We start from the raw sequence: 15927 nt of genomic DNA on the forward strand, positions 1-15927 counted from the left end.
CCGCTGGAGCGGTTCCTACTGATCTACTCACATTGGCATGTTTTTGAACTGCTAGGTTGGCAGTAGCTGGAGCTAACAGCGGCTGCTCACGCCACTCCCGGGGTTTGAACCTGGGACCTAGATTGGCCAGGTACATTTTAACTTCAAACATACCATCCTTAAAGAGGCATAATTCAGAGTGCATTGTAGCTGGCATCTTCCCTTCTCCAAACTCCAACATGTTAATAAAATTTTCTGGCATGGATGTGGAAATGATGGTTGCTCTTACAATGTAAAATCTATTTCTGTAAACCGCTCCGAGCCAAACTGGGAGTAGCGGTATACAAGTCAAATAAATAAATAAATGTGTGTAGGCTTATTGTACAATACCATAGTTTCTCTTTTTGTGGGGAAGAGTGTATTATGTTTTGTTTATTGAATAATAAACCAAATTGTCACCAATGTGGAGTTGTTAGTGATATGATTACTGTTTCAAGGGGATGATTTTTTTTTTTTAAAAAACACATTTTTAATCAAGTGTCCTTAACTTCAGTTAGAAGGGAAATTGAAGCAAAATGGACAGAACATGGGGGCTTTACAAACGGTGGCTGGATAAAATGTGAAAATTTGCCTATTCGGAAAACGACTGTGTAATATAACGATGCTAAGAAGCTATAGAAGTGATACATTTGTAGAAAAATAGCAACCTTTTATTTCATTGAGTATGTGGGAGAACCAGACTGGTGCAGTGCTTTCCATTTTGGATTCAGGGTCCTAAAAACAAAGGTTCACATCTCCACTCAGCCATGGAAATGCCACTGGTTGATCTTGGGCACATCACATTCTCTAGCTGAGGTGGTGGTAATGGCAAACTTATCTTAATACAAAAATTATATAATAGGGTCACATAAGACAGAGTCAACTTGGATACACAGAACCACAACATGAGGATATGGTCTTTTAAACCAAATGAATTGCCACTCAGAATGGGAGAGGGGGGATTTCTGGTACCTTATCTTGATAGATCTACATTAAAGAATAAATGATATTGGTTGTTTATCTTCCGAAATGAATATTTAAACCCTGCCAATACTCATAGCACAAAACACTTCCCATCTATTTTGAAAGTACAGTTCAGCCAGCTGTATCCACACATTCTGCATTCATAGAGCTACAACCTTATCAGATGGGCTGATTTGCTCATTATATGCTACTTCACCTCCCTTTACGGCATGGAGCCCTTCACATGACATAAAGGGACTTCCGGCTGGGCTCCAAGCCAAAAAGGGAGGTGAAACAGTGCCCACCGCCACCGCGGCAACACGAAAGCCTTCCCATGTTGCCTTCCCTTTAGTGGGGGAAAGCCAGGTAGCAATGCTTATTTATTTACAGTATTTATATTCCGCCCTTCTCACCCCGAAGGGGAGTCAGGGTGGATCACATTATACACACATAGGGCAAACATTCAGTGCCCATAAACACATCAAACAGACCGAGACAGACAGATGCAGAGGCAGTTTAACCTCCTGAGGAGATGTTCGATTCTGGCCACAGGGGGGGAGCAGCAGCTTCATCATCCACTCTGCCGGCACTTCCTCATTCCAGGTCATAAATTAGTTAAACTTGCCTCCCCACTTTTTTTAATAAGTGGTACCTTATTTCCTACTTGATAGATGCAACTATCTTTCGGGTTGCTAGGTCAGCAACGAGCAGGGGCTATTTTTTATTTTTAATTGATGGGTGCTCACCCCGTCACGGGCTGGCCTCGAACTCATGACCTCATGGTCAGAGTGATTTATTGCAGCTGCTCAACAGCCTGCGCCACAGCCCGGCCCCTTATGCTTCCCCCATGGAATGAGGAGGAAGGAAAGGCAGGCGATGCAGAGTGCAGAGCAGTAGCTTTTCCATGCCTCCCACTGGGAGCCCATGAATTCGCCCCAATACGTGGTGAATTAATGGGCCTTTATGATAAGGACCTTATTTACCAATGGCTTGAAACTATCCAAAACAAAATTTCAGAAAGCTAATCTTGATTTTGCCAATTTATATAAGGGAGACCAATTTACTATGCTGCTGTATATAATAGGACTTGAGCATCCACAGATTTTAGTATCCACAAGGTTGTCTTGGAACCAAACTCCAGCACATACCGAAGGCCCACTGTACTAGCATGCTTTCAGACTCTTGGAAAACCTATGTAAAATAATCTGATGTCTTACACGACTACTTTTTCCTTCCTCCTTTAAACTCCAGGCAATAGCTCTCCTGTAGTAAAATAGATCCATACAAAACCAGAAACACTACTACAATAAGATATATATATTTTGCCTGTGTTGAGTGACAAGAACATTAAACCTCTATAGATGCAAGATGCATAGATTCTGTCATCAGCATTGGTAGAGATGGCACAAGCAAGAAAAGCACCAGTGTTGCTTACACAAATGACTTTACAGGATTCTAGAAGGCATACAAAGACTCTTTGCTTTAAAAATATGAAGACATGCATTAATAGTTGGATCCACCCCACTTTTCAATCAAAACAGCATGTGGTTAGCAAGTTACTGACATCCCAGTAATTCAACAAAGAAAGTTTTGCATTCTTACAATGGGTTTGAATGACAACATAATGTTGTTATTAGAAAAATCACTTATCTTCAAGTTCTGCACACTTCATGCTTTTCTGACAATGCGCAACTCTACCAAAAGGATTCTTGAGCTTGAGATAACCTTGACTCATTCAGCAGTGCTGAATGCTGAAAGCTGAAAGGATATTTGATGCCTTTCTGTAAATATTTTCAAATCGTGTCATATCCGTACACTAGGCCCATACATAAATAAACAAGTATGAGTGAATGAAATGCACACAGGAACAATATTGTGGGCTCTTGGTATCCACTGAGTTTTGTTTCCAGGACACCTTATGGGTAACAAAATCGATGGATGCTCAATTTCCATTATACACAATCCCACAGTATAATGGTGCTCCTTATATAAAATGGCAAAATCAAGGTTTCGTTTTAGGAGGCTTTTAAATACACACACACACACACACACACATTCAAATCATGTATGTTTGAATCCATGGGTATAGAATCTGTGTATATGGAAGAGTCAACTGTAATATTATTATCAGCCAGGATCTGAGAATCAATGTTGAGAAAGTTCATCCCTAAAGAAAATATTCTATTGTACACTTATGAGTTTCAGGTGAACAATGCACTCACACTGAACTCCTGCAAAATCTCCCTGATAGGGAATTTGTGAGCCAACTTCATGCAAATATTTGAGGGGAAATGGTTTCATAAAGCATGAGAAAGTTCAATGACAAGTTGGCGTTGACTATGCAAATAAGATCAATTACAATTCCAGAGTGAAAGACATTATCTCCTCTTGCTAGGAAGGAAAGGAGGAGTACAAAGAATAAGGCTCAAACCTGTTATTTCCTATAATATGAAATAATACTGGGTGTTCATGTACACTTCAGTTTTTTGGCTCTGTTTATGGCCTATATCCTTATGGTTTTCAGCCTGGGAAAGCAGCAGGCAGAGTTTCATTCAGAATATTGTAACTGAGTTAGACACTCTACTCCAGCTTTCCATAAAAAAAAACTCAAAAAAGACACCAGCAGCTGGAAAAAATGTTGTTTTGGGAGGTCAACTGCACACATTTCACCCTCTCTGCTATCCCAAGAAAAGGTTTTACTTGTTGGGCAGTTGAAGAAAAGAGTAATCACTAATCAGAAAATGTTTGTTTCTTTTCTTTTCTGGTCTCCCTCCAAACACAGACATTGTTGTCCCCAAACAGTGTTGTTTTTACAAAAACATTGTCTTCTGTGCAAATCATTGATATTTGTACAAGTTATTTTTTTCAATAAGTTCCCTCTCCCCCAAAAAATGAAATAAAATGTAAAAAAAAAATCAGTGCTTGTTGCTTATTTTTGATGCAAAGTCTCAGTGTGTGAAGGTACTGTCTCTCAACTAGAACTAGAAAATTTGCAAAAATTCTGTATGTACCTATGAAGACTGACAATTCCCATAACCTCTCATAGTTCATAAAAAGTGACAACTGGATGAGAGATTATGTTATCTGAATTCTAAAATATCTGAAGGGTCAGAGTCTGAGCACTATTGTTTCAATTAGTCACACATTTTCTTTCCTTAAAAAATGTAGACAGAAACTCTGAAGTGGTGATTCCCAAACTCCAGTCTTCCAGGTGTTTGGAATGTCATCTCCTTGAATCCCTAATCATTGGCCAAGGCAGCTGGGAATTGAAGTCCAAAGCACAAGACTTTGGGAAACACTGCTCTAGAGCAGCGGTTCTCAACTTGTGGGTCCTCAGATGTTTTGGCCTTCAACTCCCAGAAATTCTAACAGCTGGTAAACTGGCTGACATTTCTGAGTTGTAGGCCAAAACACCTGGCACCCACAGATTGACAACCACTGCTCTAGAACAAGAATTGAATATGTTCCAAAGCCACATCCAAAGTCTATACCAGTGGTTCCCAACCTGTGGGAAATCCCAGCCAATTTACCAGCTGTTAGGATTTCTGGGAGTTGAAAGCAAAAACATCTGGGGACCCACAGGTTGATAACCACTGACCTAAAGCATGGGGGGGGGGGGAGAGAAATTGACCTGGACTGCAAGTGAACACTGAGGAAACTGAAGTGCCTCCCACTGGCTGATCTAATGTAAGCCCTGCCAAAGAAACAATGGTACAACAGCAAAGAGAAGAAGCTGTGCCATTGTTAGATCTTGGACTTTATATGAACAAGACTATTTCTGATGACTGAGTGAAAGCTCAGTTAGTGCAAAATCCACAGATTCCATTGCCAGGATATATATTTCCTGTGGATAAGAAAATAAGAAGAGGCATCTAAGTTTCCATCTCAAATGGTTCAGCAGATTTCCCTGGTTGGCTCCCATCTCCCAAATCTAGTCACCAGCTCAGGACTTGGTAGAATCCTTTTAAAAAAATATTTAAAAATTAAAAAGGATTTGTACAAAGTCCCGAGCTGGCGACTAGAATTGGGGAATGAGGGCCAACCAGGGAAATCTGTTGAACCATTTGAGTTGGAAACTTAGATGCCTCTTCTTATTTTCTTATCCATAGGAAATACATATCCTGGCAATGGAATCTGTGGATTTTGCACCAGTTGAGAACCACTGGTCTATTCAAAATTGCAAATTGTGTTTGTTTGATGGAAACACAGTACCAAAACCTAGGAAAAAAGTCTTATTACCTAGAATGTGTATGTCACAGGAATGATGAATGAACAGCAGGCATCTGAGACAGAGAAAAAAGACCTGTAAAAAGTTTTGGAGGCCCTACTTTAATTGTATTATGTGCTCTGTGCATTAGTGACCTTACAGTCGGTGTAAAAGACAGCCTTGATAAATTACAAGACATATTGGGATGTGTAGAGGATGCAGCCAGGAAATCAGAAGACGTTTACTTCTTGGGAGGAGAGCAATGGCCAACCTTGACAAAATAGTGAAGAGCAGAGACGTCACACTGGCAACGAAGGTCCGTATAGTCAAAGCAATGGTATTCCCCATAGTAACCTATGGATGCGAGAGCTGGACCATAAGGAAGGCTGAGCGAAGGAAGATAGATGCTTTTGAACTCTGGTGCTGGAGGAAAATCCTGAGAGTGCCTTGGACCACAAGAAGATCCAACCAGTCCATCCTCCAGGAAATAGTGCCCGGCTGCTCACTGGAGGGAAGGATATTAGAGGCAAAGATGAAGTATTTTGGCCACATCATGAGGAGACAGGAAAGCTTGGAAAAGATCACGATGCTGGGGGAAATGGAAGTAAAAAGGAAGAGAGGCCAACCAAGGGCAAGATGGATGGACGGTATCCTTGAAGTGACTGGGTTGACCTTGAAGGAACTGGGGGTGATGACGGCCAACAGGGAGCTCTGGCATGGACTGGTCCATGAGGTCACAAAGAGTCGGAGACGGATAAACGACTGAGCAGCAGCAGAGGATGCTGAAGATGTTTGCTATGAATTCTCAAATCTATATATATAAATGAGTAATGGTGTCCTCCCCTCCCACTAAACAACAAAAATACAAGCCCCAGAACCTAGAAATTTGGCGGTACAATCCACCATCCTTGCCCCTAGGTTCCAACAACAAAAAGAAAAGAAAACTAAAGTCCTAATTAGAGGGAGAGGAATAATTGTTTTTAGCCAATTGCTGCCAGTTAGAAGGCTAAGCTCCACCCACTTGGTCTCCTAGCAACCTACTCAACCCAGGGGACAGGCAGAATTAGGCCTCACTTAGGCCTCTTCCACACTGCCTATAAAATACAGATTATCTTATTTGAACTGGATTATATGGCAGTGTAGACTCAAGGCCCTCCACACAGCTATATAATCCATTTATAATCTTATATTATCTGCTTTGAACTGGATTATCTTGAGTCCACACTGCCATATAATCCACTTCAGTGTGCATTTTATTCAGCTGTGTAGAAGGAGCCTCATATAATCCAGTTCTAAGCAGATAATATAAGATTATAAATATACAGTAGAGTCTCACTTATCCAACATAAACACCCCGGAAGAACATTGGATAACTGAATATGTTGGATAATAAGAAGGGATTCAGGAACAGCCTATTAAATCCTCACGACCCTATCTGCTGCCAAACGGCCATACATGTCTATGCCAGGCATCCTCAGAGATTATGAGATCTGTTTGAAAACAGACAAGTGGGATGTTTATTTCTATTTCACCAATGATATCCAGGATGGGACAACTCTGATCTGTCTGAGGTGACTATGAATGTTCCACTTGGCCACCTTGATTGCCATTAAATGCCCTTGCACCTTCAAGGTCTGCCTACTTCCTGCTTCGGAGGGGGAATCCTTTCTTGGGAGATGTTAGCTGGCCCTCAGTACATCATGTCTGGAATTCCCTGATTGCTCAGTGCTGTTCTTTAATTAACTGTCCTGATTTCACAGATTTTTTAAATACTGGGAGCCACATTTTGTTCATTCCAGGCAGGCCGGAACCATCCAGGCTTTGAAGCTACAAGGCTATTCAGTGCCAATTCTAACATTCACACTTGCCTAAAGCAGACAACAGTTCTTTCTTCCACCCTGGTCATTCCACAGATATATAAACCCCACTTCCTTTTGTTACAACACATTTCACAACCTCTGAGGATGCCTGCCATACACGCAGGCGAAACATCATGAGAGAATACATTTGGAACATGACCAGGCACACCACAGAACTCAGAGCAACCCAATACAAAGAAAAACAAAAATAATAAAATAAATACAAAAAACAAATTAAAAAAAACAAAATAAAATAATACAATTAAAAAACATAAATAAAAATAATATAATAAAATAATACAATTAAAAAACATAAATAAAAATAATATAATCAAATAATAAAATATAACACATACAAATAATAAAATAAAATAATAAAAACACCAATAATAAAAGAATAAAAAATAAAATAAATACAAATAATACAATAAAAATAATAAAAACACTAAAAAATAATTTAAAACACTAAAAAATTAATACAATAAAATACTATAATAACAGAAAATAACTAAAAATAATACAATAAAATAATAAAATATAATAAATAAAAAGATAAGTTACAATAAAATTAATTTAAAAAATACAAATAACATCAAATAAAAATTCCACAACAATTTTTAACCAAGCTCAAAGGTTGGATTTTGAGTCAAGTTTAAAATAAGTTTGGTGACTTATTTTAAGGTAGTCTGTTTCCAGATAAGGAACAGATAGTCTGTAACTGTTAATCTAAGTGTCTCTGAAGACGTTATTGTAACCTTGTGCCTCAATAAACGTGTTATAGTTCTTCAAGCATCTTAGTCTCTGTCATATATACACACATCAAGAATAAACAAGAAGAAGAAAGAAAAACCAAGATGTAAAGGTCTCTTCTCTAAGTAGCTAGTGGCTACGTATTCCTATAGTGGTGGCAAGAATTGATGATCTCCTTGACATTTGGTGGCAGCATTATAAAACCTCTATAATTTGGTGGTAGCTTTTAAATAAAACATCTTTAATAACTGGTGGCAGCGGATATAAAATATATAATAATTAATTAATAAAAACAACCTCCATCTCCACATCTCCGCAATTAGTGTCAGAGGTGGGATTTTTAAAAAGATTTCTCCCCCTTCCTGACATTTTTACAGTGGGGTATCTCATTTCCCCAAAAGTTATAGCTTAACAGGAAGTTTGCCAATTTGCCTGTCAGCCAGCATTCACAGCTGGTTCAGCAGAAGTAAAAGGGAAAAGGAGAGCTTGGCATATATGACATGACCCTTGTTGGCCCTGCTCCTAGAAGTAAACTCTTTTTGTTGAATTGAGGCTTCACAATTGTGGAACTTCATAACTGACTGCTGATTCTTTTCTTTCTGATTACATAACCACTTGTGCACTATGAACAAAATTATTAAAGATAATTCTATAAAATTATCATCAGGCTATGTGTACAAGGTGTATATGGAATATAAATGAATTTCATGTTTAGATTTGGGTCCCATCTCCAAAATATTTCATAATGTATGTATATGTAAATATAAATATTTCAAAATCTGAAAAAAAAATCCAAAATGCAAAGCACTTCTGATTCCAAGAATTATGAATAATGAATAGTCAACCTGCATTTTATATATAATATCAATAAGGAAGGTGCAAGGCAACTGTTTAATTACAGTATGATTTGTTCCATTTCTTTTATAACGATGTCTAACTTCCCCTGATTCATGCTTCCCATGTTCCATGTTAATAGTTAGTAATAAATAAAGATATTTGTTTTTTAATGTTATGTGTATTGTGTGAATCTGTATGATGCATTGTTATATGTAGATTTTACTTAATAAAATATTTTTAATGGGGTAGAAAGATGATAAGCACAGCTAATTTAGGAAAATTGATTGCTCAGGGGTGTAACTATGGGAAGGACAAAATGAGGGCATTTCTCCTCCCAGATAAGAATTTTTCCCCCTCCCATGAAATGTTCTGCCAATGTGAACATTTTTAGCATTAAGGAGAATGAGACATGGAAAATCATTCTTATTTAGAACTTTTCTATTTTCAGTGATCACATTTTTGGCCCCATCTGCACTGACCACTTAGGTGATCTTTCTTTTCTACAGCTACCCTGTTTCAGAAGGAGCTCAACTACAGTGGGAATTTCTGGAGTGTCAATGTAGTCTGCATCTCCCTTTTTTGTGAGAAGGAAACAGAGGTGAAAAACATTCTGTCAATATATGTAGTTGTATAAAGAAATCTAAATCAGGGACATCTTGAACATAAGATGTAGAGATTTGGTTGTGTTAATCAGGGATCTAATGGACAGCATTGTTTCTATGTATGTTGTAAAAAGTTCTGACATGTACCTGATTCTTTGAATGGCAATATTTGCTGTAGATCTACAGGTTTATCTTCTCTTATTCATTCAGTGCTTTTAGTTCCATATTAGCCCCAGGTGGCACAGTGGGTTAAACCATTGTGCGGGCAGGACTGCTGATTGAAGGTTGGGTTGCTGACCTGAAGGTTGCCAGTTCAAATTCAACCCAGGGAGAGCGCAGATGAGCTCCCTCTGTCAGCTCCAACTCCATGCAGGGACATTTTTTTTTCGTGTCAGGAGCAACCGGAGTTGCTTCTGGAGTGAGGGAATTGGCCGTCTGCAAGGACATTTCCCAGGGGACGCCCAGATGTTTTGATGTTTTACCATCCTTGTGGGAGGCTTCTTTTGTGTCCCCGCATGGAGCTGGAGCTGAAAGAGGGAGCTCATCCGCGCTCTCCCCGGGTGGGATTCGAACCTGGCAGCTTTCAGGTCAGCAACCCAACCTTCAAGTCACGAGGCTTTTATTCCCCTAGGCCAACGGAGGCTCCTATGCAGGGACATGAGAGAAGCCTCCCACAAGGATGATAAAAACATCAAAACATCTGGGAGTCCTCTGGCCAATGGTCTTGCAGATGGCCAATTCTCTCACACCAGATTTCTCAAGTTGCTCCTGACACTAAAAAAAAGTTCTACATCTAAAGACATAACTTGTGAACAACAAAAGAACATGAAAATGCATTGAGTCATCTGCAGAACCCAAACAATGTCCAACTGTACATCCTTCATGCTCATGCTTAACCTTCTAGAGAAGATATGGAGGGTGAACTGAAAAAAGAGAGTCCATCTAGTTAGAACAGTTATATTATCTTTATAAGCCAGTCAACATAACAAATGAAAATAGCAGAGGAATCCTGTTTTACTGATAGTTAGCATAAGGTACAATCTATTGTCCATAAGCCCCAAACACTTCAGTATAAGGTAACTTATTTCATTAATAAATGAAAATAATTTTGCCTGTGTGTTTTGAAATGTGAATCCCTTTTACCTTCTATTATATGATCACTATCGCCCTTATTATTTTTACAGGCCATTTTATAGTCACAATAAGAAGGTCATATTGTGATCTAAAAACAAAATAAACATTGCAATCAGAAAGGGAACTAGATCACAGTTGTCTGTCATTCAAATGCAGGAATCCTAGAAAATATAAACTCATCAAGACCTATCTGCTTTGGGGATGAGTGTCTTCATCCATTAAATGATGGCATGGCATGTGGTGGATGGAATTATTGTACAGTAACAAAAATAATCCAGTGTAGTTGCAACACTCTCAGTATGAATCTCAAAAAGCCAGTAAGCTACTTTACCCTCTGAAGAATGTCAAATGCCATTCTTTATAACTGAAAACAAATTTGAAATCAATGTTTGTGTTTTTTCCTATAGAATGTAAGATACACCATTTCTACAACACAATGCTTTCATGGGCTGACATACAGAGATTAACCCACCGATATGTTTATCCAGTTTGTGAACTCTGCATATTATTATTATTATTATTATTATTATTATTATTATTATTATTATTATTATTATTAGTTTAATGTATAAGTCACTTATAATATTTAGCATTGCAATGAGAGTATCTTTTAAGCATTTGTTTTTGGTCTGTGATATTCAACTTGGTGTAATGCCTGCACCCACACCTTATTCAGTTGTTTAAACATCAAAATATTCTACAACGCAATTTTAGAAGTAAAGATGTTTGAATTATTTTGTACAAGACACTTTGCAATCATTTACTAATGCCTTTATTGGCACTGTCCAGTTGTTATATCAGAGCAAATGTGATGCAGTGCTTTGAGTATTCAACTACAACTCCGGAGACCAGAGTTTGCTTCGCTGTGTTCAGCCATGGATTGGAAGCCACAGAGTGATCTTGGTGAATCACACTCTCCACCTCAGAAAACCCAGTGATAGGGTCATATTAAAGTCACCAAAAGTTGGAAACAACTTGAAGGCAAACAACAACGACAACAAAGACAGTGGTATGTCTTTCAGCACTAATCTTATTTGGCTATAATGTAGTTTTTGAATGATGCTCAAGACGCTAAAATAATGTATAACCTCCAGGGGGGCAGAGATTTCTTTTGGGGCTTCAGACACTTTTCATTGGAAAGAAAGTCTTGCCACTAGTTCCACCAGCAGCATTTGATAGCCTGATTTTCACCACATTGGCTATGCACTCAAAACAGAATTAATGCAACTGATGGAGTTTCTTTCAAGGTAAAGAGGCAGAGCACTGCAGCATTAGCTTGTCTCAAAGAAGATTGAATTAACTTAAAAGAAAGCAAGGAGTGCTATCTATGTCATATAATGCTGCCATTACGGTTCTCAGTTTTCTAGTGAACAGGAGATACATTTATCTTAGCACAGGGGGAAAATTAAAGACTGAGTGATCACTTACAGTTCAGAAGAGTCCTAGCCCCACTGCTGCTTGCAAAAGAAGTAAAGTGACAAAGGGCTTGTCTTCACTGGCCAGAAATTCTGAATTAGGCCAGAAATAGGCAGCACTGCATTTCAGGGTTGGTGTGGATAGTTGATGTGGAAACTCTGTCTAGTGTTGCCACCCCATTTTTCCTAAGCTTCACAGAGCAGGGAAAGAGAATGGAGCTTACCTTTGCTTTTCTTTGTTGCCACCACAGCTGGCCACAAAGCTCCAGACAGTTCTTGCCCATTGCCAGGCGCCTATGCTGATGTCATGAAAGGTGCCCAGCAACAGCCAAGAACTCTCTAAATCTCCATGGCTACCTGCCACGGCAATGATAGACAACACATGTGAGAATGGCCATCCAGCAGGTTCAGCCTGAGTGGATGATGTGGACTCTGCTACAGCTGTGGTTCAGCAATGCTCCCAACTGTCCCTAGATTTAGGTGACTGTAATACCAAGTAATATGCTCCTGTGGCATATACATCAGAGGTTCATATCATTTAAGACTGTGATGGATCCCTTTCACAGAAGGCCTTACAATTTCATTGGATTTGAATAAATTCACCATGATTAATAAGGGGAAGTTTTGGGGCGTGTAGTTACTGTCCAAATATCCATTATAGATAATGGTGGATAGATAATATTCCAAAACTGATCTTATGAAATCTGTTTATTCTTTTATACACTTTATTTCAAAGAGGAACTGACTTGGAAAAAGGTGGTCTTTCACTATGTTTTTTAAAAGGAAAAGCTTTGATATTTTATGATAAATCAGGATCACTATTTTCTGTAGATGGCAAGCAAAATATGTTGAAAAATTAAATGACTATCTTATTGAACAAATGTGTGCCTATAAATATTTGGACATTTATTTTCAAAGATCAGGCACATGGGAGGTTCACAGAAATATTTATATTAAAATATCCTTTCACCCTTCTTGTCAAATAGTAGTACATTTGTGCTTGTTGCTATAGTTTTAAAAAGTTAAAGTGACATCCCAGCTTTCATATGGAGTTCCACTTTTGATTTTGGAATTTCATTTATCTGCTAGATGATAAAGTGTTCTTTCTGAGGCCAGAAATAAGTTTTATTACTGTTTTGTGAGGATGTACTGAATTTGGAGTTGAAACTGAGTTCCTTGGCAAGTTTAGTGCTGCAAAATACTTTGCACAGTGGCTCCCCCTGCCCCACCTTATCTGCTGCAACTTGTTTCTACAACGCTCCTGGGTTTCCAAAATCCATGGATGCCCAATTTCCATTATATGCAATGACATAGTAAAAAGATGTCCCTTATACGAAATTATAAAATCAAGATTTTCTTGTGGGTGAGATGATATTTTCAAGTTATGGATAGCTGAATCCATGAATGCAGAATCCATGGATATTGTGGGGATAGTGTATTTCTGGAGTCCATCATGTTTTAAGAAAATGTGTATGTTTCAATGGAGAATTCCCCTGCTTAGCTACTTATACAGACATAGCCGAACAGTCAGTTTATGTTGACAAAGTAGTCCAATAAATGCCTCTTGCTATCTTTGTTTGTTGATTCTTGGCTCATGTATGGAATAAGACAAGCAAAAATAAATGTGCTTCATGCGATACTAGTTTATTTTTTAGAATTGATACAGTTTATTTTATAATTTCTAACAGAATTAAGATGATCTACCAATAACTGAATTCTTGGGTGATTGAGACTATTTCCCAGGAAACAAGTTTATAGGATCCTTGCAAGAATTATGCACTACTTCTTACTTTTTGTTTGGAGGATCAAGGTAAATATGAGATTAAGAAAGACTCTTTACTGTTAGATCTTCAGGTTCATCCCAGTGTGCTTGCTAGGCTGAACTTTGGTCTATTAGAAAATGGCCAGCTGTATGGTTTGACTAAAACATGATAGGAATGACAGGAATTCTAAGGACCACACATTCCTTAAGTTTTCTTCCATTCTCATGGCTTTTTACAAGAATAGTTCAATGACAAATATATGTTTTTATAGTGCAACAACCAGGCACAGATCAGGACAATTAGTCACCAGTCTCATTGTTTTAGTACAATTCTCTAGCTGGATAGAAGTCATGTAGTGTTTTGTTTACCAGCTACTAACATTTCTTTCTCAACATGTTAGATTCGACTTACCAGCAACACAGCAGATGCCCTCTTGAGATCTAGAGGACAGCATTTGCTCCTTGGCATCAGTGATGAGGCTCAGCCAAGAACATTTCTCAGAAGATCTTGGTGCTTGAGAACACTCTGTAATTCAAAAATGGTTAACATCTTTTTTTTCCTCATCCACACCTTGTTCTTACTCCACTAACACTGAAACTTTTCTGTGTATTCTGACAAAATGGGAAATCAGTAGCAGTAGTGCTCCTTTTCTTAAGATGAGGTGGAAATCACACTATTCTCATTACTGGACTACAATTCTCAGCATATTTTGCTATTGTGTTCCACACTTACTTTTTATTTTGACAAAATTGTTGTCAATCTCAAAACATGCAAGGATTTTTTTGCTTTGTGCTTGCTATCTTAGGCCAAGGATAAAGCCTGTTCCCTATAATTAAAAAGGAAATAAGCCAGGACTCAAGGGAGGGCTGTGGGATATGGTGTCACAAAAATGACTCTCAGACCACATATAGTCCACAGGGAATTGATTTTGTCTTCCTGATGAGATTCCTCAGCTTTTGGCTAGGGCTTTTGGGGATGTTACTGTTATGGTTGAGCCTTATGGCTCTAATACTGGGAGACGTGGTCGTAAGACTCCTCGAGAGTCAGACTCTCTTGAGGAGCGAGAGAGGAAACGGCTGCGGGATATATTTGCAGAATCAACTGACGAAGACTCCTTTGAGGGTTTTACCGAGAGAATGGAGGAAGAGGTGGTTAGCTCAGAAGAGGATGACATGGAATGGACTCGTGTGAGGGAGGATTTGGGTGTTCCTGGTAACGATAGCATGGGAAGCGACTGGCGGGTTGCAGGATCGGACCCGTGGACGAGCTGGAGGGATGGAACGGGATCCACAGCTGGGGATGCTGTGGGGCGTAGTCAAAGATGTTTTAGCTCTGATGAGGATGATGATGATGAGGCACCTGGAATTAGGGTAACAACTGATAGCGATGAGGAGTTGTAACTGGCATAAAATGGGGTCTTGAATCCAGGGCTAATTGCGTTGGGCAAGGTAATCTGGACGAACGCTTGGGCTCTTGTTGGGAATTTCCTGAAGACGGGTGTGTTTCGTTTGCTGAATACGTAAGTTGCCAAGGACACTGGGCATAGACGGCGGGAGGAACTGTGTGGGCTTTTGTTGTGCAATCTTATGTTTGTGTTTAATCTTATTAGCTTGGACCTCCGTCGTCTTCTTGACGGACATTATTTACCTACTCAGGATTGACGCTGGACTGACTGACTGACTGACTGACTACGACCTTGGACTACCCTTTCTTTGGCTATCGGTGGAATTCGTGGAATCTAAGACGCCTGCACCTGGCTATCGACCTCGGACCGGATTGGGACCCCGCTGACCGCTGCAACCCTGATTGATGTGTTTGGACCCGGAGTTCGCCCGCTGCACGGAGGAGTAACAACTTAGTTACTCAACCACAGCTGCTAAGTAGCAGAGAGGAATCTGCTGCCAGTATTTATGTTTTATTGAATCTTTGTTTACCAGCTTTTGTTTGTTTAAAGTGCCAGGCTGAAGTAAGCATTTTTGGTTTAACCCGGATTAAACTCCTGTTTAATCCGGTTTATCTTTTGAACCGTTTTTGAGTGACTTTTCATATTGAAGGCGAGTGTTTGCCTAGCTCTTTGTTTTTTATGAGCATTTTTTGGTTCTGTATCTTTAATAAACTGTGTTGAATCTTATCTGGTGGCGTTCTGTCTGTGACAGATACATTGTTCTCATGAGGCCCTAGCCATTGGATAAGATAATCAAAAACTGATTAAGCTAGCAAGAGGTTTTTTTAAAACACCTCCAATATCTGGCCAATGCCCAACTGTCAGAAATTGAACAAGGACATGAACTACTCCAGCCCCCTCCATGGTGTCCATCTTTCTAGGGTTGATCAGAACATCTGGTAATAGAACAAATTAACTCTGTTCAGCAGCAAGCA

At 39.1% G+C, this 15927-nt stretch overlaps 1 long non-coding RNA gene across 1 annotated transcript; it reads left to right on the top strand.

The window, feature by feature from the left end:
- The first annotated feature begins 8766 nt into the window (after window positions 1-8766).
- Window positions 8767-15679, top strand: LOC134292534 (uncharacterized). The gene is made up of 2 exons (XR_009999779.1): window positions 8767-11379; window positions 13474-15679. It is a non-coding gene; the product is annotated as an uncharacterized LOC134292534 (long non-coding RNA).
- Window positions 15680-15927: the final 248 nt, after the last annotated feature.

The sequence above is a fragment of the Anolis carolinensis genome, chromosome 1 (assembly GCF_035594765.1).
Source record: "Anolis carolinensis isolate JA03-04 chromosome 1, rAnoCar3.1.pri, whole genome shotgun sequence".
NCBI classification, from domain to species: domain Eukaryota; kingdom Metazoa; phylum Chordata; class Lepidosauria; order Squamata; family Dactyloidae; genus Anolis; species Anolis carolinensis.